The 27,156-nt window shown below is 40.9% G+C and overlaps 1 protein-coding gene across 4 annotated transcripts in view; it reads right to left on the bottom strand.

The window, feature by feature from the left end:
• Window positions 1–27,156, bottom strand: part of SHISAL1 (shisa like 1) — a 313,432-nt gene that overhangs the window by 211,809 nt on the left and 74,467 nt on the right. The window contains exon 2 of one of the 4 annotated variants that reach the window (XM_084643259.1): window positions 19,445–19,699. The exons of 2 other annotated variants lie outside the window; for them this stretch is intronic. The gene's annotated coding sequence lies outside the window, so the exon portion shown is untranslated. The remainder of the gene's footprint in view (window positions 1–19,444; window positions 19,700–27,156) is intronic. One more of the 4 variants, XM_084643261.1, reaches the window with a different exon arrangement.

Here is a 27,156-nt window from a genome sequence, read left to right as displayed (position 1 = left end):
CCTTAAAGGAATAAGAAACTCAATATATTTGCACTGTCCTGGAGATGGGTGGGCAGTATAGGACATGTGTTTCTGGCGCAAAATCTGAGATTGGGAGTGCGTTGGGATCCCCTGTGGTAATTTTTAAGGCTGGTAAGAGCTAAGATGTGGCTGGCTGGCTGCAGTTTGCACACAGACATAACTGGGAGTGATTTACATGCTGGAGGCTGTTTGTGAGCAGCAAGGCATTGTAAAGGGCACCCCAGGTTACACGGCAGGGGTGACAGCTACTTATTAGTCTGGATTGTACCCTGGTATGTCACAAATGCCATGTTATGATTGCACTGAGGAGCATTGGTGGGATATTTCTACTATTTCCAAAACATTAGATTGCCTAGTTATGATACAGGTTCTGAAATGACCTAAGAAACTCTGGAAAATAAGGTTTCAGAGTAGCAGCCGTGTTAGTCTGTATCCGCAAAAAGAACAGGAGTACTTGTGGCACCTTAGAGGCTAACAAATTTATTAGAGCACAAGCTTTCGTGGGCTACAGCCCACTTCATCGGATGCATAGAATGGAACATATAGTAAGAGACAGAGATAGAGATATATATCTCTTTATATATATTATATATATACACATATATACACACACACACACACACAGATAAGTTGGAAGTTACCATACAAACTGTGAGAGGCTAATTAATTAGTTAAGATGAGCTATTATCAGCAGGAGAAAAAAAAACTTTTGTAGTGATAATCAAGATGGCCCATTTAGACAGTTGACAAGAAGGTGTGAGGATACTTAACATGGGGAAATAGATTTAATATGTGTAATGACCCAGCCACTCCCAGTCTCTATTCAAACCCAAGTTAATGGTATCTAGTTTGCATATTAATTCAAGCTCAGCAGTTTCTCGTTGGAGTCTGTTTTTGAGCTTTTCTGTTGCAAAATTGCCACCCTTAAATCTTTTACTGAGTGGCCAGAGAGGTTGAAGTGTTCTCCTAACCGTTTTTGAATGTTAGGATTTCTGATGTCAGATTTGTGTCCATCTTTTGCGTAGAGACTGTCCGGTTTGGCCAATGTACATAGATTCATAGATACTAAGGTCAGAAGGGACTGTTATGATCATCTAGTCTGACCTCCTGCACAACGCAGGCCATAGAATTTCATCCACCCACTCCTGCAAAAAACGTCTCACCTATGTCTGAGCTATTGAAGTCCTCAAATCATGGTTTAAAGACTTCAAGTAGCAGAGGGGCAGCGCTGGCACATGATGGCATATATCACACTGGTATATGTGAAGGTGAACAAGCCCCTGATGGCGGGGCTAATGTGATTAGGTCCTATGATGGTGTCACTCGAATAAATATGTGGACAGAGTTGGCATCGGGCTTTGTTGCAAGGATAGGTTCCTGGGTTAGTGTTTTTCTTGTGTGGTGTGTGGTTGCTGGTGAGTATTTGCTTCAGGTTGGGGGGCTGTCTGTAAGAGAGGACTGGTCTGTCTCCCAAGATCTGTGAGAGTGAGGGATCATTTTTCAGGATAGGTTGTAAATCTTTGATGATGCGCTGGAGAGGTTTTAGTTGGGGGCTGAAGGTGACACCTAGTGGCGTTCTGTTATTTTCTTTGTTGGGCCTGTCCTGTAGTAGGTGACTTCTGGGTACACTTCTGGCTCTGTCAATCTGTTTTTTCACTTCAGCAGGTGGGTATTGCAGTTTTAAGAACGCTTGATAGAGATCTTGTAGGTGTTTGTCTCTGTCTGAGGGATTGGAGCAAATGCGGTTGTATCTTAGAGCTTGGCTGTAGACAATGGATCGTGTGGTGTATCCTGGATGGAAGCTGGAGGCATGTAGCTATGTTAGCAGTCAGTAGGTTTCCGTTATAGGGTGGTGTTTATGTGACCATTGCTTATTAGCACAGTAGTGTCCAGGAAATGGACCGCTTGTGTGGATTGGTCTAGGCTGAGGTTGATGGTGGGATGGAAATTGTTGAAATCATGGAGGAATTCCTCAAGGGCTTCTTTTCCATGGGACCTTCTTGTCAACTGTCTAAATGGGCCATCTTGATTATCACTACAAAAGTTGGGGTTTTTTTCTCCAGCTGATAATAGCTCATCTTAACTAATTAGCCTCTCACAGTTTGTATGGTAACTTCCAACTTATCTCTGTGTGTGTGTGTGTGTGTGTGTGTGTGTGTGTGTGTGTAAAATCTATCTGACTATACGTTCCATTCTATGCATCCAGTGAAGTGGGCTGTAGCCCATGAAAGCTTATGCTCTAATAAATTTGTTAGTCTCTAAGGTGCCACAAGTACTCCTGTTCTTTTTTCTGGAAAATAAGTTTTTTTTCCCCACTCTCTTTGCTTTTGGAGTTAGCTGGTTACTTTTGCTATTGATCACATAATCTGTTGCATAGAAATTAAAGTTGACCAAATATGTCTCTGTTAGGGCTCTTGCTTAAAAATGGGATTTAGGTGCCTTTGAATATGGGATTTAGGCACATTGGAAAATTTTACACCTTGTCATTAAGAGTGAAATCCTTGCATCATTAAAATTAAGGGAAGTTTTGCCATTGACTTCAATGGGGTCAAGATTTCCCACAGTCATCTAGGCTCAGAGATATCAGTTGCATTTGAATGATCTGAAGTGTTCTAAAACACTTCAATATTCAAATTTCTGATGACTTATTTTGGTACAATTCCCTTGGCCAGATTTTGTAGTACTGATTACATGTTGGGGTAATTCTCCATTTAGTAATCCACCCGGAACAGGACAAGCCTTAGTATGGAGGGAATATCTGGAATACAGTACTGACAGAATCACAAATTCTCCTGTTTCCTTCAATATAATATTGAAATCAGTCAGATAAAGGTTGACTATCAAGCATTATTTACCCACTCAGAAGTCTGCATGTATGTTATTAAATACATAGGGCCAGGTCTTCAGCTGATGTAAACCAGAATAGCCCAACTGAAGTGCTGATTTACATCAGATGAGGGTCTATCCCATACTACTTATCTGGAAAAATACTGCAGTTATATTCAAAACACTAAGAATGTTACTTGGCAATTTTTTTCTTCCTTCCAAAACTGTAACTGTACAATCAACAAAACACATGTAATCTGGGAATCATAGTTTTCTTTTTCTTTTTATGTCCTATAACAGTAGTTTTCAACCTTTTTTCATTTGCGGACCCCTAAACATTTTTGATGGGAAATGCAGCCCTCTTTGGAAATCTTAGACATATTTTGGGAATCCCCAAGGGTCTGCGGACCACAGATTGAAAACCACTGTCCTATAAAAAAAATGGGTGTGAAAGAGAGAAACACAGAGTCACCCACCCCACAATAGCCAACTGCCCAGGTGTTAGAGGTACTCAACTGATTCAGAACAGCGACTTGAACCCAAGTCTGCCATGCCACTGGTGAGCCCCCTAATATGGGCTATTGGCTATCCTGGGATGTTTGAGGGCATGAAAATTTTTGAAAGGTCTCCATTTTGTGCCAATGTCAAACAAAAATATGTCAAAACCTCCAAAAATTTGGAGAAATGGATTTCTTGTTTTCTGGCCACCATAATAAAAATGTACCTTCATCACTGCGTGTTGGTCAACACACACTTGATGTGCTGCTTTAACTATACCAGTTTAGAAATGTGGACAAAAAGTTATATTGTATAATGGAGCCTCTCTGGTAAAACTTACTTCAGATCTAAGCTATACCAAGAAAAGTACCATTATACTCTCTGAAGGGGAGAACAGAAGGTCTAAACCCCCAAAATAAGAAGTTAATCCAACTGATTGCATACTATGTTATTTTACTGTAAGAGAATATTGAGCAAGATCTTTTATGAAATCTTGTAATGCACTGATCTTAATAGTCATTTACATATTTGTGTATATAGAAATCTGTGCTCAGAATCCATGGGACCATGTCAGGTCCACCTCTCAACAAGCCAGTAAGGTAGTCAAGCAGTAGGGGCACCTCTCAAACTAGTTTACATAAAACCAGCTTCAAGGACCCATCCATTGTCTGGTTCAGTAAAAGACAATGATGGACCATTAGAGTTAACGAAAAGAATATCCCAGCTATCAAGTCAAGAGAGAATTTCCCCAATCTGAATAACCATGAGTCACTATTGATGGGCAGGAGGAGGAAGGAGAAAAGGGGAAAGAAAAAAAAAAGCCTTTGAAAAGCAGGTTTAGATCTGAAGTTTTTAATCCGTAACTTGAGGGACAAACTTGAGGCAGGGGGAGGTCTGTGAAAGCTGGATCCTCCTGTATTGAGGGTGTACACTGCAAAACTATTTTAAGGCAATAGGTAACTGCTATTAGAAAAGGGATTTTATTTAATTTGAAAGTGTAGAAGTCTGAGGTTGCATCTTTATGTTTATTTTCTGTTTAACTTTTATAGGTTTGTTTCCCTTACTATTTCATCTTTGAATTTGTGTTTTTTTCCTTATACAAATCTTGTGTTTATTTTCAGATGAAGTAGGTCTCTGGCGTGCAAACTGTATGGAGCGTGTGTGCCAAAATAAGCTGATAATAGGAGGCCTGGTTTCACACCTTCAGCCCTCAGTCGGAGTGTTTGGTGATTAAGAACTTGGGGAGGGAGACTTGAGATTGAAAGGACTGTTGGTATCACCCTGCAAAGATTAACTGGGCTGGTGAGACCTATTGATTGTGCACTGGCTACTGGTGTCAGGGATCTGAACCATAAGTACACAGCACAAGGCCCCCAGGGCTACAGGGGAGGTGGTGACAGAACCCTTAGTGGTCTGAGTAGACTCCAAAATGTCACAACTGGTATAACTGTACCCAAATTAGGGGCTGCATTGCTTTAATTATACCAGTTTCTAAACCAATATAATTACAACAGCACAAAAATTTCTGTGTAGACCAGCCCTAAAACAAATTAGGAGTTGCAATATATATGGGTAGCAGATCTGTTCAGTAAGATGCGGCCAGTTTCAGTGTCACTTTTCAGACTAAAATTGTAATAAGTACTGCTCAGCCTGCTTCTATTTTCAGATATAAAATTCTCTCATTTTCCCATATTGCATAGCACTTCTATGGTTTCTAGTTTACATCTCTCCTTGACGGGCTGAGCTTAAACCAAAAGGACTGAATACTTATTTACTTCCAATAGGAAGCTCAGTAGTGAAGTATATTTGCTTTTAAAGTTATATCTGTCACGGACCATTATTGAAAAACAACTGTTGAAAAACAAACCAAGAAAATGTTACCTAGCCCGGTTATTTTTCAAAACAAGTGTCTCCAACCAAGTAGTAATTTATTGTATCAAATCAAATGTTAATGCGTAAAAAGAAGGCATAATAAGCTAGCAGAAAGACCGTTCATGGAGATATCTTATTGTTTACCAAAACAGCATGCTAAGCAGCCCTGCATAGTGTTAACACATTTTCCATTTCCCTGTTTATAAATCAGAGATATTTTCACTTAATACTGTTTTTAATGGCTACCTATTTCTTTGCCTTCATATTTGCATATTAGTAATCATGCTATCTGTAGCATATAATAGAGACCATGATTTATGCTACCTAACTATACTTCCCAATGAAAAACTATAGATTTTGCTATCAATAACAAAAAAGTAGGTGTGTGGGCAAGTTACAAGTGTAAATGGAGAGTAGGATTTAGCTTCCTTTTGATGTATGTAGATAACTTGCAGTAATGGGAATAGTACCCACGCCTGTCAAAAGGCCCATGCACACTCCACTACTTTACCACATCTATTTATTAAGGACTTGATCCTGCACCATCAAAGTTAATGGAAGTTTTAACATTGACTTCAGGGGTAGCAGGATCAATCCTCTATAGCAGTGAAATAAATGCATATGACAAAGGTTCAATTTACATGGATCTGAAGTATTTGCACACTGTATGAAATGTACCTCCAGCCCCAATTCAGCAAATGAACTTAACTTGAAGCATGTGAGAAGGCTTATTAAAAATCAGTGGGACAACTCAGGTGCTTGCAATAAGCATCTGCATAAGTACCTTGCTGAATTGGGGTCTCACAAGGCCTTGCGTACCCTGAGTTGCATGCTGGACTCAGAGTCTGGGGCAAGGCTCCCTGGTTTCTATGGCACTTCAGTGCAGCAGACTTGAAATTCCATGGTAGTTTCAGTAATATTAAAAAAATGGAGGTTTTCACTCAGTTAAATGACAGAGGCCATGCCAAAGACATGGATCCTCCTCTAAATGTTCCCAGTGTGGGTGGGTGTTCAGAATTGGTGTTTTGGTTCAGCTTACTTCTAAGTAGCATGAAATTCCAAAAGGGTTATTTGTATGCATGGGATGAACAGAACCTATTAGGCCCCCATCTTGCAAAGACTTATGTACATGCTTAACTTTCTGTGTTTTGAGTAGTTGCATTGGCTTCTCTTGGAACATGCACCCTGATGGTAGATGCACTGTACCTGACTGACTTACCTACCCTCTTCATATACACATAGACTTGCTCATACCCTCCCTTTGATAGCTTGGGTCAAATAAATTCTTTTAGAAAATAAGGTAGGAGGCTGAACCAAAATGTGTGTGTGGGGGGGGCACCCTACAAATCTGGAGGCAGATAAAGTTTATTTAAACAACAAAATAAGTAACACAAGGAAAACTGCACTGATTGTATTATTCCTTTTCAATTTTAAGGCCATGTTCCTGCAACTGATAGTGTCTATGTGATTGTTGTATAATAGCTTACCTGCATTTAAACCAGTGGTGTTCCATGTACATCATTCCTTTCAATTAGCTTCAACAGGCTTTGGGTCATGCCCTATATGAGTAGATTGCTAGATTCCAGAAGCAACCATTGTGAGTATTTGGTCTGACCTCCTGTACAACACAAAAGAATTTCCTCAAAATAATTCTTTTTGAACTAGAGCACCTTTTACAGAAGTTCCAATCTTATTTAAAAATTGCTAGTGATCAAGACTCCTTAATGACCCTTGGTAGATTGCTCCAATGGTTAATTACATTCTCTGTTAACAGTGTATGCCTTATCTCAAGACTTTATTTGTCTAGCTCAGGGGTTCCCAGACTTCATTGCACTGACCAGAAAAATTACTACACGACTCCAGGAGCTGGGGGACTGAAGTCTGAGCCAAAGCCCGAGCCCTGCTGCCCCTAGGTGGAGGGGGGCGGGGGAAGCCAAAGCCCAAGCCCCACTGCCCCAGGCAGTGATGCCAAAGCCCAAGCCCTAGGGCTTCAGCTCCAGCAGGGGGTGTGTAACCAGAGCCCCTCTGCCCAGGGCTGAAACCCTCGGGCAGTGGGGCTCAGGCTTCGGCTCTGCCCACGGGCCCCAGCAAGTGTAAGCCAGCCCTGCTGACTCCATTAAAATGGGGTTGCGACCCACAGCTTGAGAACCGCTGGTCTAGCTCAACTTCCACTCATTGGATCTTGTTGTACCTTTGTCAGCTAGTTTAAAGATCCCATTATCAAATATTGGTTCCCCATGTATGTACTTAGAGACTGATCAAGTCACCCCCGAATCTTTTCTTTTTTAAGCCAAATAGATGGAGCTCCTTGAGTCCATCACTGTAAGACATTGGGTTTTTTTTAAAAAAAATCCACTTAAAAAAACAGACCTGAGACTGCCACAAAATTTCTAGTCTGCTGCACTGGACGGCAATAGGTACAAACTGGGTGGCCTGCCCCAAGAATTTAAATCTTACATTTTGCCTCTGTCATCAGGATGAATGCACCACATCTATCTGCTTTCCTTTATTACATACACTAGATATTCAACCAGTTACATACAAAGCAGAAATATATCTACCAGGAAAAGAAAACACTTATTACACCTAATCATGAGCATAAACTTATCACAGATACCTCACCTGGGAAAGCTTTCCCACTGAAATACTGTGTAAGAAAAAATGACAAACAAAGTAAACTAATGGTAAGCAGAACTGTATTTCCTTTTAAATCTATTTCTCCTTTCCCCATAGGGAAGGCATTCTTCACTTTATTTGACCCTTAAGATTCCTAACGTGCTGGAATTCCCTTTCATGATTTTCTAGAATCCACATGATCCTAGGAGTTTGGGATTAGGAGATGATGTAAATACAATGTAAAAACTACTACCCAATACTTCTCATTCATGTCAGGGCACTAATGATATTGTGAGATATGACCCTGAGCAGATCAGAAGTGACTGCAGGACTCTGGGAGTAAGGGTGAAGGAATTGGGGGCACAGGTGATGGTCTCTTCAATCCTTCTGGTCAAGTATAGGGGCCCAGGTAGACACAGATGCATCCTGGAGGGAATGCCTGGCTACAAGGATGATGTTGCCAGGAGGGCTTCAGCTTCCTTGACCACAGGGATGCTGTTCCAGGAAGGAGAACTGCTAAGCAGAGATGGTGGCAACCTATCGAGGAAGGGGAAGAGGGTATCTGGATAAAAGACTGGCTAACCTAGTGAGGAGGCTTTTAAACTCGGTTCAATGGGGGCAAGTGACAAAAGCCCACAGGTAAGTCAAAAACATGGAGACCTGGGAGAAGGGTCGGAATCTGCGGGGAGCATGGGGTGTTATAGCAGGGATAAAGGAAAGACAAGAGAGAACACAGAGCGGAAATCAAATCAGTATCTTAGATGTCTGTATACTAACGTGAGAAGTATGGGGAATAAGCAGGAAGAACTTGAAATTATAGTTAATAAAACACAACTATGGCAGTTGGTGTCACAGATTTGGTGGAATATGCATGACTGGAATATTGGTATAGAAGCATACAGTTTGCTCAGGAAGGACAGGCAGGGAAAAAAGAGAGGAGGTGTTGCCTTATATATTAAAAATATATACACTTGGACTGAGATTGAGCTGGAAATAGGAGACAGACTTGTTGAAAGTCTCTGGGTAAGGATAAACAGGGTAAAAAACAAAGATGACATCATGGTAGCGGTCTACTACAGACCACCTAACCAGGAAGAAGAGGTGGATGAGGCCTTTTTTAAACAACTAACAAAATCATCCAAAGCACAGGACTTGGTGGTGAGGAGGGACTTCAACTACCCAGACATCTGTTAGGAAAATAACACAGCAGGGCACAGATTATCCAACAAGTTCTTGGAAGGCACTGGAGATAATTTATTATTTCAGAAGGTGGAGAAAGCTACTAGGGGACAGGCTGTTCTAGATTTGATTTTGGCAAACAGGGAGGAACTGGTTGATATTTAAAAGTGGAAGGCAGCTTGGATGAAAGTGTCCATAGAGTTCATGATTCTAAGGAATGGTAGGAGGGAAAACAGCACAATAAAGATAATGGATTTCAAGAAAACAGATGTTAGCAAACTCAGGGAGTTGGTAAGTAAGATCCCATGAGAAACAAATCTAAAAGGAAAAACAGCTCAAGAAACTTGGCAGTTTTTCAAAGAGACATTATTAAGGGCACAAAAGCAAACTATCCCACTGTGTAGGAAAGACAGAAAGTATGGCAAGTGATCCACCTTGGCTAAGTCAGGAGATCTTCAATTATCTGAAACTCAAAAAAAGAGTCCTACAAAAAATGGAAATTCATTCAAATTACAAAGAATGAATATAAACAAAGAACACAAGTATGTAGGGACAAAATTAGAAAGGCCAAGGCACAAAAGAAGATTAAACTAGCTAGAGAGATAAAGGGTAACAAAAGAAAACATTCTACAGATATATTAGAAGCAAGAGGAAGACCAAGGACAGGGTAGGTCTGTTACTCAATGAGGGGGGGAAAACAACAGAAAATGTGGAAATGGCAGAAATGCTCAATGACTGTTTTGTTTCGGTTTTCACCAAAAACGTTAGTAGCAATTGGCCATCTACCATAGTTAATGCCAGTGAAAATGGCAAGTAGGATCAGAGGCTCAAATAGGGAATAAACAAGTTAAAAATTACTTAGAGAAGTTAGATGTCCTCAAGTCACCAGGGCCTGATGAAATACACCCTACAATACTCAAGGAGCTGGCTGAGGAGATATCTGAGCCATTAATAATTATCTTTGAAAAGTCATGGAAGACAGGAGAGATTCCAGAGGACTGGGAAAAGGACAAATATAGTGTCCATCTATTAAAAAAAAAGGAAATAAGGACAACCCAGGGAACTACAGACCAGTCAATTTAACTTCAGTACCTTGAAAGATAATGGAGCAAATAATTAAACAATCAATTTGCAAACACCTAGAAGATAAGGTGATAAGTAACAGTCACCAAGGATTTGTCAAGAACAAATCATGTCCAACCAACCCATTAGCCTTCTCTGGCAGGGTAACAAGCCTTGTGGATGGTTGGGAAGTAGTAGATGTGGTATATCTTGACTTTAGTAAGGCTTTTGATCCGGTCTCGCATGACCTTCTCATAAACAAACTAGGGAAATACATACAATCTAGATGGAACTACTATAAGGTGGGTGCATAACTGGTTGGAAAATCGTTCCTAGAGTAGATATCAGTGGTTCACAGTCAAGCTGAAAGGGCATTTTGAGTGGGGTCCTGAAAGGATCAGTTCTGGATCCGATTCTGTTCAATATCTTCATCCATGATTTAGATAATGGCAGAGAGAGTGCATTTATAGAGTTTGCAGATGATTCCAAGCTGGGAGAGGTTGCAACTACTTCAGACGATAGGATTAAAATTAAAAATGATCTGGATAAATGGTCTGAAGTAAATAGGATGAAGTTCAATAAGAACAAATGCAAAATACTCCACTTAGGAAGGAACAATTAGCTGCACACATACAAAATGGGAAATGACTGCCTAGGGAGGAGTACTGCAGAAGGGGTCATAGTGGATCATAAGCTAAACATGAGTCAACAGTGTAACATTGTTGCAAAAAAAGCAAACATCATACTGGGAGGTATTAGTAGGAGTGTTGTAAGCAAGACACAAGAAGTAATTCTTCCGCTCTACTCTGCGCTAATTAGGCCTCAACTGGAGTACTGTGTCCAGTTCTTGGTGCCACATTTCAGGAAAGATGCGGACAAATTGGAGAAAGCTCAGAGAAGAGGAACAAAAATTATTAAAATGTGGAAAGTGTGACCTTATGAGGGGGGAAATTAAAAAATTGGGTTTGTTTATTCTATGATATTGCACAAATGTAAAATCTGTGGTAATATGAAATTTGTAATTAAAATAGAAACTTTATAGTTACAGTAACACTTTGCACTAGATTCATATTGCGACTGCTCCTGATCTGCAGTCAGCAACGAATGCTGGTAACAGGGTGATCTACAAGTGGTTTTTTATTGAGAGGTGGGGATCTAAAATATCAAGCACCCTCTGTAAGTGGACTCAGTTGAGTGGCTGTGGAATGTCTCCCAATGAGGAGCCTATTTCAGAGAATGGAACAGAGACATTTGTCACAGAATGTGAGTGGAACCAAGTGAGGATTGTGGAATGGAGCCAGCTGGCCTGGATGCAAGAGATGCCCTGCACATGAGCAGAGTCGGGGTAGAACTGGTAGAAAAAACAGTAAAGAGTTTTCATGAAACATTTCAAAATCATTTCTGTTCTGCCAGTTTTGAAAAGGAACAATTTATCACTGATTAAACATATCCCCCCCCAAAGTTTTTTAAAAAATGTGTTTCCCTTTTTTTCATCCTCCTTTCTGTGCCCCTGAAAAAGGGGGAAATAAAAGAAAAACTGAAAACCAAAACCAGGAAAATTTTCGTTTTCGGGAATTATAGAAAATTTGGGGATTTTTTTTAAATTTCTGTTTTTTTTTTAAAGGATGAAAAATTGAATGAGAAAGTTTTATTTAAAATATTATGACCAGCTCTAGTTAATATATTCAGAATGCATGATCAGAAGACTAGGATGATTCATTGACGAAAGGTGTTCATTATATGGAATAATGGATACATCTGAGAATTTTGTGATCTGTGCACTGCCAATGAACAGAGAAAGGTTGCATTCAAATAAATTACATGTTGAAATTTATGTGCTTTGTTACATCACTGGTGACACACTCTCACTCTTGCGCACTGATTTCAAGTATCCTGTCTTTAAGCATCCCCTGGTGATGAAACACACATTCTGCTGAGCTAGAAGAACAAAAACATGCACACGTGTAATCTGGTGACAGTACAGTTAATGCTTTCAATGATCACAATGAATTGGTATGACACAGCATGCAAAGAATAGCACACTACATTGCACTAGCTAGAGAATGCAATGCAAGCTACTATAGTGATATTGCTGATTTATCTGGTTCATTAACTAGCCTATTTTGCTGACACCATGCCTCTCATGTACACTTTGGTTCCTAGTGGAAAGAGAGGTTATTAATAATCTAGGCAATGAAATATAGCCATTTGTGACACTTGTTGATACCAGGTCAGGAATTATTTATCCTAGTTCTGATTAGCACCACAGGGCAAATACTGAATTAAGATGCCTGGTATTTTGCACTGTTTTCTAGCTCTAGATCAAACGACTTTTCATCATGTTCTGTTATAGTTTTAGGAGGTTACCTGCCTTTTCTTATATTCTTTACAGCTCACTGATATAGACTGGCATAAATGAGAAGCTGATCTGTCAAAAACAAACTCCTAAATATTAGTCTTGCTGATGGCCATTTATTATTTATTGACCACCAAAGATTTGTGCAACCCTGCAAAATACAGAGACAGGCATGTCTCCTGCTATCCCATGGGGGTTACAGTCTAAGACAGACAATCCAGTACCAATAAAAGACACCAGCTGGCTCTATGAAGGTCTAAGCCGAAAGATGGTGAATGATTTAAAAATATATTTTAGATGTATACTGACATATTAGCTACGTGGTCTATTGTAAGTAGGTGTCAAAGGACAGGGAGGAGTTGGATAAGAAGGAAGCAAAAATAACCCCATCAACAAGAGAAAGCTACTGTGGTTGAAATTTTGAAGTATTCTGAGGGAGGAAGAGAGAAAGAAGGGTTGACCATAGTGAATTTGATTAGTAATATTCCATGATGACATTAAACTATATTTGCAGTGCACAATGTTAACTGAGTTACACTGCTTGTTATATATAGCCTTGTTAGACTTGCTCTAATAATAAATCTTTCATCAGGAGATTTCAAAGCCCTTTACAAAAGGTGGTAAGTATCATCATCCCCATTTTAGATGGGGAAACTGAGGAACAGTGAGAAGTGACTTGTCCAAGGGTCACCCAGCAGGCCAGTGACAAAACCAGGAATTGAAGCAGATCTTATGAGTCCCAATCCAGTGCCCTATCCACTAGGCAACACTGCCTTCTCATAAGTACATGTCTTCATAAAATGCCCATTGTGCAAGGAAAGACCTATTGGGACAAGAGAATGAATTTAAGGAGAATACTATTAAGAAGTGCATGGAATAAATAATATAATATATTTGACTTGCAGCAGGTTTGAGAGCCATGTCTTTTTATTGATGCATTGAATGCTGATGGAATTCATTAAACATATGCATGGAATGACTGATCCAAAGTCCATTGGAGTCAATGGGAATTGTCCCATTAATTTCAATCAGCTTTGGATCAGGCTCAGAGAGAAGAGGGGCCAAATACTCCTTTTAATTACATTGGCACACTGAAGTACCCAAGAAGAAAGTCTGGCTTAACAGATCCCTAAAAATGTTACTCATTTTACTGGTATCAAATGAACCATCATCAGAAAACGTGAGTAGTAGTAAGGACAGTTGGAGCTCTTACTGGAAATCTGGTCAGAGACAGTGAAGCTGCTTGTTGATAAATCTGTACTCTTCCTAGACAGGAGTCTTAAAAACACCCGAATGGGGAAATACCAAATATGCCTAATGATAAATCATACTATTAAGTTTCGATTTCTGAGCTGTTAACTATGCATAGGGATTTTACAATACCCAAATCACACAGTTGTTTCACTTAAACCATGTCATGTTGTGTGATGCATCATGCTGCAAGGTACATGATTCACAACAAAAGCATTTTGCAAAAAGTCCTTCTCAGCATGGAGTAAATCATGTCTTGGGCTATTCATAGCTCTTCACCAGGTCAAGCAAAGCCAAGAGCAAAGGAAAACTTAAAATATATCAGCCTCAACACTTGAAATGACTATTCATAAATAAGCACTGTATTATAATATAATGAATTGTGAAAACTGAGTTTTCTTTTGAGAGCTAATGAATATCTCTCATATGATAAATCTGGCTACCATTCCATCTGTCCAAAATGACATAAGCAGTAATTATATTTGTATTAAAAGTGCTGAAGCTGTAAAAGGAATTTTAGCTAGTTAATGAATGGTGGGGGACACGGACACAGCTTGCTGCAAGATAGATATGTGACAAATTGTTTCCAGTGTTAACCAATATGCTACAGTAGGCTAGGGGTATTTAACATCCTATCTCTGTCATGTTCAATACTAACTATTTGCATTGATACAATTATTTTCACCTACAACACTGATCAGCCCTTTCCCTCCTTTAAATAACAGTTTAGCACCCTCATGCCAAGCTATGGAAAATTATCTTGCAGCTGTGGCATTTGGCTCCAAAACAGATTTCACTGACAGCTGTGTTTATGGTATTAAACCTGTATCTTGGTCTATCACTTTGTTAGGTTGCTGATGGACTCTAGCTATCGGTGTCTCATTGTCTTTCAATGATATACCTTTGCTTGGGAGAAACGAGTGTGTCATTGGAGGAATAAATTCCTATGACATACTTGCCCTGTCTTATGCTATAAAATATTAATCTGTACTTGTTCAGAGAGAGCGGACACACATGCTAACACCGTGAGGGCACTGAATTGTTGAAAAGGGAGGGTGATTTCAGCTTTTGATTTGCCGGTTTCAATTATATTGAATGATTCTGCTTCATTTTATAATTATTATTCTTCCAACATAACTAAAATGCATAGTTTTTAATTATATCAAACCTAGAGCACATAGCTAGTTGCTTTTTTAGTCTGTGGCCAAGATTTTTCAAAAGCAAATAGTGATTTTGGGTGCCCAGCTGTAGACAACATGGAGACCTGGTTTTCAAAGGCCCTAGGTGCTGCTCAACCTTTGAAAAATAAGGCCTGTTCAAGGTGTCCCAAGTTTGGCACTCAAAATCCCAAGTTATTTTTTAAAATCTTGGCTTGTACATATAAATCCAAATAAATGAATGTGCTACCAAATTAGTGCACTGGGAGTACACACCTCCCATTCTTGGGTGAATAAATTTAAAACATAAAAAAACAACAACACTATAGTAAAATTCTAACCGCTAAATAGGATCATAATGAATTTTTGCAAAGGTATGCATGTAAGTAAAACATTTATTTCTGAACATGGTCTTTGATAATTCAGTGACTGCCCTGTTTTTAATCATTATCCCATTCATGATATTTTGGGGGTGATTGTTTCCTCCCTTCTGGATTTGAATCTTAACATTTATAGTGTCCTGAAACACAGATGTTGCATGAAAAGTGGTTAAAGTGTGAATGAGTGTGCAATTAATTATGTTACATCAATACGTCTGCTAACCAAGAAGGCGGCTAGTGATACGACAGGTGTACTGAATCTTCTGAAAAATCCATGCAGAGCACGTTGTATCATTATAGCAACAAATGAGACTCCTTTCTTGTGTCTGCTGTGTTCCCTTGGATTTTCAGATGAAGTAAGAGAGAAGATGGTCTTTACTGTGACTAAACTGAATTTTTACCAGAGGCAAGTCAGCTTTCCCATGCACTTATGCTGAGGGTACAATTAGATGTTCTTTATTTGAGAAAGGATAATGAAAGCACTCAATCTGGAAGACCAGAAAATGTAGATGGATGAGTAGATTTTTCACAATTTGTGCTCTCCTAATTTCATATTTTATTACACAGAGAGGCCCTGATCCTCCAGTGAGATGTCTGTGGGTCCATCCGTTCAACTACACAGACTTCACTGTAGAATTGGTGCCTAAATCTGTAGTTATTAATACAGCCCAGATGCTTGATCCAAAGTGGTCCAAGCTGTTTGCTATTTTCTGTTAGATGAATTTATTGTTTCAGGTAGGGCTATAGTCCATAGCTCGATATATGTCCATATCTCACAATCACCAACATCACCAGCTAGCACCCTTGTTGGCAGTCATAGCAGAAGCACTAGAATGGACAAAGCTAGTCTTCATTCACCACAACATACCATTTTTTCCTGGTCAGGAGTGAGGAAAATTGTGGGAAAGTGCAGAGAAGTTTGCATGCCATGGCCTGCACTGTTATGTGGATATTAATATACATAACTAAAACACTATGTGTCAATTGAGAATGGTCTATACAGAACGTGTCTCACAAAACCCAGAAGCAAAGGAATAAAATGTTATGACATCTAGTAGTACACGCCCATGTCTCACCAACAATACCCAAACACTTCTATGTAGGGATGCCGGCCCTTAATCACTCCTGTCCTCTAAGTCAATGGTGCACAAACTTTTCCAGTTGCAACTCCCCCACCCTTACCATTAACAGAATCAGTCCATCCCTGCCCCCACTCCATTACTGCGCAACCAAGCCTTCCTCAGCAGCAGGCTGCTTTTGCCTTGCAGCCAGGCTACACCGCTAGGGCAGGGCCAATACCCACCCCTCTGCCCTTTCCCCCTTTGCATTTTCAGGGTGGGAAAAGGCACATGCGACGGTCTCTGGGGGCGGAGGCTGCCGGGAGCAGAAATCAGCACTGACCCACAGGCTGGGTGGCCCGCTGAGGTGAGTGAGGGGGATGGAGGTGGCACTCCCTCCCTCATCCCTGCCACTGGGGCTGGCCCGAGCTGCCTAGCTTTGCCACTCCCCCCCCGAGCGTTTCTCCCTGTCCCTCTAGCGGGGTGCACCCCAAAGTCTGCACACCACTGCTCTAGTTCACCACCACCACAAACAGCTCAAACTTCCTCTCCCATCTTTTCTGCACATTCTGAGGTGAGGGGGTGGAATCACTCCCTCCCTTGTAGGAAAGCAGACGCTGGAAGACCGATTATAACTCAAATCAGTTAGCAAATTTACATGAAAATCGTCTGAAAATTCAAGCTTTCCTCAGAAATTGTGCTGAAATTTTGAGGCAAATAACAGGGTTTTTCATACAAAATCTAGAGGTTGAACTCCTGCTTTAAGTGCAAATAGAACCCAGCAGTAATGATGGTGTCACAAACGATAGCTGGTCTGGAATTTTCTGCCAACATTTTCCAATGGAAAATGCCATTCTCGCAAAAATCAAAATTTTCCATGGGAAAACTGAGATCTTGCTACAAAAGTTTCAATTTTCCAATGGAAAAAAATCAAAATAATGACTCCCTGGGTGCTTGCCTGCAAAGCTCATCAATGGCCCTTCCTGCTTAAGAGTTTTCCATGAAGGCTGGCAGCAAGCCAAAAAATTCTGTTTGGATTCTCTCAGTGAAATTTTTCAGGAAATCCTTCCAACAGAAATTTTCACTTTTTACCTTTTCTCCTGATTTTGGGGGAGGTGTCTTGCCCCCCCCCCCCCACACACACATGATTTTTTTCTGGCAATGGATTTCTGTAGTTGCAACAACTCTGCCATAGTAGAGTGCTGTTCATCATCCAGCACTGTGCATACAGCACCTGTCACAAGTATTAAAAATTCACACTTAAGACTACAAATAAAAATAGAAACTCTGAATTATATTCCATAAATCAAAAATATGGGGATGTCTTGATGAATAATAATATGTTACCTTCTACCATAATCTACGTCAAACTTCATGTTACTGTTCAAACATGCTTGTAACAATTATACTGTCTTGTTCCTCCTTTGTGATCACATATTTAAAACCTATTATACTTCATCATCACATTAAGACCTTTTATTATAGTTAACATTGCTATTGTCTCATGTAACATCTCCACCACCAATATGTTGTACCTACAGTGTACGATTAGGTTTTTTCATACTTTGTTATACAATGAACCTAATAAATCTATTCTGCTCTATTTAAATAGCAGAAATCACTAGCTGCAAAAGAAATGGTCCCATTCATTTCCTAAATATTTTTAAGACTAGTACATCCAGATAGTTTCAGTATAAGACTCCGGACTAATCATTAAGATAGATATTGAATACATTTGGTGGACGCTGGAATTTTGTAGTTTGATCCCCCTCTGTCTAAATTTTTATAGTATTGGAAATTATTCCATGCATTAATAAAGAATGGAATACTTCTGCACAAGCCTTTGGCAACAAGAATTTATATATATATATATATATATAGCATAGTTGGCTATAGAGATTAGTGCCATGTTTGCAGTTTATCAGATCTGGGCCTTGTGAAATTCCAGGACCTCTTGGTTTTCTCCAGCTCCATTTTCCTTCAGCCACCATCTTACTGGTCAGTGTGCATGTGGTGGCAAGGGGAGGGTCACACGGTTATGGATGCTAAGGGACAATTTATGTTTCCATATCCTTCTGCTTCAGCAGAGCAGAAGGATGAGTACTATTTTACCAGTGGAAACCAACCTCCGTGAATGCCCATCTAGAAAGGTTTACAAAAGAGAAAAATCTATATGTGGGGGAGAGAGAGTATGCCAAAATGGTCTCATTCCTGTCTAGGGTGACTAGAAGCATTCACAACAGACATAGGAACAGGAAAGTGAATGCGTTCAAGTCCTCAGAAACATAATTGGAGAAAGAACAGGAGGACTTGTGGCACTTAGAGACTAACAAATGTATTTGAGCATAAGCTTCCATGGGCTACAGCCCAATTCATCGGAGAGGCTCCCTTCTTGCAGTATGGTAAGGTATCTCGGAGATAAGCAACTGCATTTCAGAAGTTAGAAGACCTTTTCATCCACACTATTAGGATAAGAAAGAATATAGGCTGCTGAGGGTGAAATACCTGTTCATTCAATGTGATACATAGTGGATATGCTAAATCGAGAGGGCAAAAAATCAGACCAGGCATAACATCTTTTTGGAGAATACAATTTTAATCAGCACATCTTGACTGGTGAGATTTGGTTCTATTAGGCAAATATTTACAATTATGAAAGCTATTTGAAGAGTCAACACTAATTTATTGTGCACTTCAGTATTAATGCACCATGTCACATAAAATAGACAGGACTAAACAGGCAGTAAAAATGAATAATATAGATATCAATCATCAGAATGTATCATATACTTTATTGCTATTGTTTTGTGAGACTTGTTTTTTTTAAAAAAACATTCTGACTTTATTTAAAGAGTGGGAAGGTTATTCGTTTTCAACTGTTTAGGGGGCCACAACACTTTTTAAATAACCGTGAACACTTTTTTAAACTCTTAGTATGATTAACATTAAGAGCTCTGCATCAGCATCCTCGGTCTGTTTATCCAATACTTCAGCTAGGATGTTCTCAAACTTACTCCCCATGGGACCCTCAAACCCAGTCAGTCCCATAATCCTTTGCAGTTGCAATAGACAACAAACTTGTGGAGCGTGCACATGCATGTGCGCGCATGAGAGAGATGTATAAAGGTGGATTCTCCTAGGTGGGGTGGGGTGTAGCTTACTACTTACTGGAGGGTCAGAGGGATGGAGAACACTTCCTCCTTTAACAGCTCTTCCTCCTTCTCATGCTGTGCTTTGCCAACAGAGGTGATGCTAAAGCATGGTGAGGGGCTGGCCAAGCACTGTGAGTAGCAGGGTCCTTGGGATCAAGGGTAGATGGCTCTTCATACCTTTAACCATCACTTCCTTGGATCAGAGTATTGTAGAAGCAGCAGAAAGGGAGAGAGAAGACACAACATGGAAGGGTCAGAGGCAAAGCTGCATCTGTAGAAGAGAACACAGTGTTTTCCTTTCCTCCTTTTAGCTTGCCAGTGGTCACCAGATTTTGGAGACTGCATCATGTCCCCTCCCACCAACCATGCTGCAACCTGTCTAAACGTCCCAATACCTCAAATGTAGACAAAGGTATTTGTTTCCTTGAAGAAAAGATAGAATGTTGGCTTAGCTTTATTTTTTCCCATCCTCTTCAATTTTCTCTTCAGGATTCATCATATCCAGAGGGGAAGAATCCTTTTATAAGAAATAGTGATCAAAATTATGTTGAAGGTGCATATCTAAGTGAAAAAGCTTGCCTCTATAGCTGAGATGATGGATATTTTCAGTCACATATAACTGTCTTGATGTTGTGCCAGGTCCTCAGTGCAAGTATGGCTGCAGTACATGACTCCAGCAGCGCAAAGCAACCACAGCATCAATTTAACTAGCCAGCAGAGAAAACCCATAATATTGGGGAATCCCTGGGTGGCTGTAAAGACACTATTGCAACTCCTGTGCCATCTCTCTCTTAGCCCATCTCCTAGACCTGATGTTCCAGGTGTGGCCTGCGCACCTCAGTGTCCCAATTATGCCTGGCTGTTGGAATGGTATGTTGGGTTAGACATAGATTAGAACACTCCTCAGGTTGCCCAAAATTATGCGAGGGGCTAGCTTGGTGTCCAACTCACCACAGACTGGAAGATGTAGATGCAGCAAAAAGCCCAGGATTGAGTCATTATCTTTTGGGTTGAAATGTCTCCGGCAGGAAATGAAATTATTTGATCCTTTTTATAACAATCCATTCAGCCATTTTTTTAAATGATCAGAATGAATGAGACTACATTCTGGGGCAGGGTGGGGCGGGAGAATAAGTTTCGACAGTTAAGTAGCTTTGCATCAACCACACAGTGACCATGTTGCAGCTAAAGAGAATGTAATCAAATGACCCAGATGGGACACCCCCCCACACACACCCCTATTTAGCTCCACATTAACATTCGCAATGTCGTCTCTTATGATTCATCCATAGTTTAGTTTTTCTCTTCACTCTCTTTCTCCTTTTCCTGTTGCCCCAAACAATAATTTTTAACAGACTCAGGAAGGATCTTGATATGGTTCTTTTGCTCATTGCATTATTTTGTACTTTAAATTACTTCCTTTGCATGACGTAAGCATGGCAACTCTTCAAGATAATGAGTTTTGAGAAGGTCAGCCAGGGATGATATTTAATTTTGTTCAGATACGGTATAACCGTAAGAATTATTTTGCTTTTATCTGATCTTGCCTGACCTCAAGCTCATATTGCTGGGCCAGATCCCCAGCTGGCATAGCTCCATTGAGGCCAACCTGATTTACACCAGATGAAGATCTGGCCCTATATTTACTAATCACTACATACATCAGCCAGGTTGTGAAGGTTAGTTGTTTTCTGATGAGGCAGCTCTGCTGTTTCTGGCCTACAGCAACAGATACGTGGTATCTGTGAAGTACTGTAGCACTAAAAAAACAAACATATCTCAGTCCATTTGCTAATGAAATACAGAGATATGGGTCACTTTTTCCTTTACTTAATATAGTAATATACAGGAAAGTGAATTATTAAAATGAAGTGCAGAATCCCTTAATAGAATGTTGATTGAAATGTGTGTACTGCCTTGCCTCTCTTGAAATGTTAAAGCAACTAATAAAAGACTAGCCATAGAAAGGGTTACATCTGGCTGATATGAGGCTCCTATTTTGATGTAAACTTAGATAGTGGAAGAGTTTGCTCAATGGGACAATTCTGACCCAGTTATTGGACATTAATCGAGGAAAGATCATATAAGTTTATGGAAGGAAACCGTATTACTACGTACATTAGGGAGCAAGATTACACTTCAACTACTTCATCGTCATTACAGTAATGCCAAGAGGCTCCAGCAGAGTTCAGGGCCCCATTGGGTGGGCACCGTGCAAAATACATAGGATGAGGCACTCCCTGTCCCCCAATAGCTTATAACCTGTATAGACCAGTCAGACAGTGGGGAAGAAATAAAGCATTATCCACTTTTTAAGGGTGGAGGACTGAGGTACCGAGAGATTAAATGACTTGTCCAAGATCACACAGGAAGTCTGTTGCTGAGCCAGGAATTGAACCCAGATCCCACAGTCCCAGTCAAGTGCCCTAACCTCAGGACCATCCTTCATTAGCCCTTCATTTTGTATTTTATTGGTGGGCTTTAGCATGAATACATTTCTTCCTCCCGTATTTTTTCCTCTTTCAGATATTTATACTGAGTTACATCTAGTGGTGAGCTGGAGCCGGTTCGCTAGAACCGGTTGTTAAATTTAGAAGCCCTTTTAGAACTGGTTGTTCTGCAAGGGACAACCGGTTCTAAAAGGGCTTCTAAATCTAACCGGCCAAAAGTGGCGCCTTAGGCGCCGACTCCACAGGTGCTCCAGCCCTGGAGCACCCAAGAGGAAAATTTGGTGGGTGCAGAGCACCTACCAGCAGCTCCCCGCCCCATCCCACCCCCGTTCCCAGCTCACCTCCGCCCCACCCCCACCTCCTCCCCTGAACGCGCCGCCCCGCTCTGTTTCTCCACCCCACCCCCCCGGCTTCCCGCAAATCAGCTGTTCGTGCAGGAAGCCAGGGTGGGCTGAGAAGCAAGCGGCGGCTTCCCGCTCAGGCTCCGGGAGGCGGAGCGGAGGTGAGTTGGGGCGGGGGGGCACAAGGAGGGCCACCTGCGCTGCAGCAGGTAACCCGGGGGGGGGCATGCAGGGGAACTGCTCCCTGCCCCAGCTTACCTCCGCCACCCTCGGCCTGAGCGGGAAGCCGCCGCCTGCTTCTCAGCCCTCCCAGGCTTCCCACCGAACAGCTGATTTGCGGGAAACCCGGGGGGATGGGAGGGAGGGATGCAGAGAATCAGAGCGGGGTGGTGCATTCAGGGGAGGAGGCGGAGCGGAGGTGAGGTGAGCTGGTGCCGGGCGTGGGGTCGGGAGCTGCTGGTGGGTGCTCTGCACCCATCAATTTTCCCCGTGGGTGCTCCAGCCCCAGAGCACCCAGGGAGTCGGCGCCTAAGGCGCCACTTTTGATGTGATCAGTGGGGGTAGCGGCTGCTCCCCCTGCTCCCCCCCTAGCTATGCTCTCCCGCCCCTAGGAGCCAGAGGGACCTGCCAGATGCTTCCTGGGAGCTGCCCCAGGTAAGCATCTCCGGGACTTCCCATCTCACCCCCCGGCAGGTGCCTCTGGCTCTTAGGGGTGGGGTGGGCACCCACTATGGTGGCCCACGAGACCCTCCTGCCCGGTTCTGGGGCAGTCAGGGGACAGGGGATGGGGCAGGAGTCCCAGGGGGCGGGGGTGGGCAACCGCCACCTCATGGGGTGAGGAGGGAACCCGTTGTTAAGATTTTGGCAGCTCATCACTGGTTACATCCCCTTCACATTTTTTGTTTAAGTTAAACAAGTTTAGTTCCTACAAACATCTCAAAATCATTCTCTCAGGACACATAACTTTAGTTGGACCTTTGCAGTACAAAGTAATGATGTAACCTCTCATGCAAGGACAGAGATTCCTCTCTGTGATATTTGCCTGTGAGAAAGGAACAATGGACTTTTTCTACTCGTGCAGTGTCATTGCTCTCAAAACTTCTATTCAGTTTCTTATCAGTACTCACTCAGAGCCTCTTTCTTCACATCTAGTGTCTAAATAGAGTCTCATAGTTCATATCTGTCCTGTGTATTATTCTTCTCTGGTACAAAACAAAGTCAAGGCCATCATCATCACAGTTCCAGACATGAGGGAATCTTTATACAGCCTACAGACATGCTACTTGTGCTATGATTCTGTCAGCTATCTAGGCTTGGGCAACAAAGTACTTTAACATAGGACACTTGCAAAAGACAGGTAGGCACTGCATGAGGTTGTGTTGCCCTAGAATCAAGTGAGAATAGGGACAGTATAACTTGCACATAGAATAAAGGATTCAGGGGTCTAGCCTGGTGATGAACTACAGCTGGTTTCCCCCACATGTTTTATGTCAACCCTGTAGCTTAACGACACAGTTTAGATTCTGTGCATAGCAAATTTGGCTAAGATGGGAAAGCTTCTCTCACCAGAAATCATCACTTAGTAGCCCCATTCAATTAAGCATATAAGCACATATGTAACATTAAGCACATGCTTAAGTCTATCCTACTTAGATAATCACTTAAACATGTACTTGACTTTAATCAGCTTCCAGTTACATGCATGCTTAAATGCTATGCTGAAGTGACCAAGTAAATTAGTGTAGAGATGTAGAGAGAAAAACTTGGAAGACAAAACCTAATTATCTATTGCAAGCCAGAAAAAACTCCGTTTGATTCTCAGCTATTCACCCCAACTGGAGTGGTTATCCCTAGAGCCCCTTTGGGTACAAACACCACCTATGTTCTTTGGAAAAAACAGTCTGTTCACAAACATTACTCTCCTACAGCAGAAATCCCTAGTGCAATGTGGACCCATAAGTATTGCCTTCCAATCATTTTTCTCCCCTTCAACATTAGTTTTTCATCATGTAGGTCAGTATTAGAGGCCCAGTCTTCTCTAGTTACACACTCCCTTGCCATTTTATTAGGTGCAGCTCTATCCTCAGCAACTAAAGATCCTCTTTCAATACTTCTGTCCCTGATCCTGGAATTCAGTGGCATCCATCCTTACAAAAGGCCAGTTACTAAAAGTTACTAATCCTAGTGATCAAAGAGCTCTGTGAAGATCAAAAGCTTGTCCCTTCCACTAACACAAGTTTGTCCAATGAAAGGTATTACCGCACCTTCTGTCTCTCTCTCGTACCCTGGGATCAACACAGCTACACCACCACTGCAAAAAACTAATCCTCCTAAGGTAGTTGCAGGTGTTGTGCACCTCCCAGGATTTGACCCAAAGCTTACAAGACACAATACTCTTCCATCAACAGAATGTAATGGTCCTGATTCTTATTTACACAACAGTCCTTTTATAGCGTAAAGGGGACATCAGCAGACCTTCAAGGTCCCTTTATATTGTCAGAGTGGGATAAATGGACCTTATCGTAAATCAGAATCGGGCCCACCATTTCTAAATAAAACAGATTCTTTCATAATTATAAATAATAACTTCCCATCTTAAGAAAAGCATTTAAGTGCATGCTTAATTTTAAGCATATTGACTTCAGTGGGACTTACGGATACATTTAAAGTTATACACATGTTTAAATGCCCTTCCTGAACAGAGATGATTTTCTGAATCAGGGTCAAGTTCTTTTGTTAACTGCTGACAAGACCATTTAAAATTATTTAAACAAAAACCCTATATCATCACTCTCATATGAATTTGCAGTTTGTTGTCAGCTGCATTGTTTAGTGCCTCCCTTAAGATAATTGTTTAAGCATCCAGACATATGCAAAATTCTCACTGACATTGATGGGAAATATTTGCAAAGAACTGACCACCATTTCAGTGCATTATTCCAGTACATTATTTGTGATCTGGATAATATACTGGCATAATTACCAGAAATGGTGGTTTCTGACTCTTAGTCTTTGCAAAAGGTTCCCATTGATAGCAATGAGAATTTTGTATACAAGGCCTGGGTTCAATATGGGTGTAAGAGCTACTTAATCATAATATTTGCCTCCAGTAAATAGACATTTATAATGCTTTTAGAGAGTGCATTTACTGTAGATGCTATTTACACAAAACAGTGGGTAGATAAAAATCACGCAGTACCGTACTCCTCTTGTTAAGAACTAACAATAAACGATGAACCAGACTGAAAAATGGTCAAGTAAACAGTTATAATAGCAATACCTAAAACATGCTGCATTAGACATTGAAACCAGATGTTTCCCTCATATTTTAAACTGCTACTTTATTGTGTGTTGTTGTCTTGTAATATTTTAGAAACAATTTGCTTTGGGTTTTATATATAACACATTGCAGATGTGCTAACACTAAGCATGCAGAGTAGAAATTGTGAATAAATCCTAGTCATCTGTCAGCTTTCATTATGTAGTTCTACAGCATTTGTCATCTTCTAACAAAACGTGGCTACATCTGAGTAATTTCAAATACAGAATTAGATACTTTACATTTTCAATGTAGTATTTTTAAGGAACATCAGCAACTTTCTGAGGTTCAGATTTTCAAAATAAAGGCAACTGATGAATGATGCTGTTAGTGGAGATGAGTAATCTGGGACCAGCTGAGGGGTTTTCAAACAAACAATCTATTTGGGGGAATAGATTCGGACCCACTACGAATTCTTCTCTGCTCTGTGTTCGTTGTCAGACACAGTTGGGATGTTCCCCTGCATAATTTTTTTTCATAAAACGCGGGGGGGAATCCCCTCCCCCAACATTTTTCTTTTAATTTTTTTTTGTTTTAAGTTGAAAAGCTGCAACCCTCCTTCACGACCCCACCAAAAAAAATGGTGGAAAAAATTGTGGTTATTGTATTTTTGGTTATGTCCAAAGGTTTTTGTTGTGGTTGAGAATGGACTTTTCCACAGAAATTTGTTTGGTCATAAGAACATGAGAATGGCCATCTCCTCTGATAGTGGCCAATGTGAGGTACTTCAGAAGGAATACACAGAACAATGCAATTATCAAGTGATTCATCCCCTCTCACCCAGACCTGGAATCCGGCAGTCAGAGACTTACGGACACCCAGAGCATGAGGTTGCATCCCTGACCATCTTCACCAATAGATTGACTTATTGACTTATTTGTCACGAAATTATGCAATGCTTTTTTGAACCCAGTTATACTTTTGGCCTTCACAACATCTCCTGGCAATGAATCCCACAGGTTGACTGTGCGTTGTGTGAAGGAGTTCTTCCTTTTGTTTGTTTTATACCTGCTGCCCATTCATTTCATTGGGTGACCTCTGGCTCCTTGTGTTAACGGACAGGATAAATAATACTCCCTTATTCACTTTCTCCACACCAGTCATGATTTTATAGACCACTATCATATCCCCCCATAGTCGTCTCTTTTCCATGCTGAACAGTACCATTCTTTTTTAATCTCTCCTGTTCCATACCCTTAATCATTTTTGTTGCCCCTCTCTGTACCTTTTCCATTTCTAATAAATCTTTTTTGAGATGGGAAGACCAAAACTCCATGCAACAGTCAAGGAGTCAGCGTACCATGGATTTATATATTAGTAAATATCGTAATGCCATGAAATATATATGACTTATTCCTTTCCCAAAGGTTCCTAACATTTGGTTAGCTTTTCTGACTGCCGTTGCACATTGAGCAGATGTTTTCAGGGAACTACCCGCAAGGACTCCAAGGTCTCTTTCTTGCGTGGTAACAGCTAATTTAGACCCCATCCTTTTGTATGTTCAGTTGGAATTATGTTTTCCAATATGCATTACTTTGCATTTATCAGCATTGAATTTCATCGGCTATTTTATTGCTAGTCATCCAATTTTGTGAGATCCCTTTGCACCTCTTCACAG

This window comes from Lepidochelys olivacea (genome assembly GCF_965140295.1).
Source record: "Lepidochelys olivacea isolate rLepOli2 genome assembly, chromosome: 1".
Lineage (NCBI taxonomy): Eukaryota > Metazoa > Chordata > Testudines > Cheloniidae > Lepidochelys > Lepidochelys olivacea.
The sequence above is the reverse complement of the archived record's forward strand: the minus strand, read 5'-3'. Positions and strand labels throughout refer to the sequence as shown.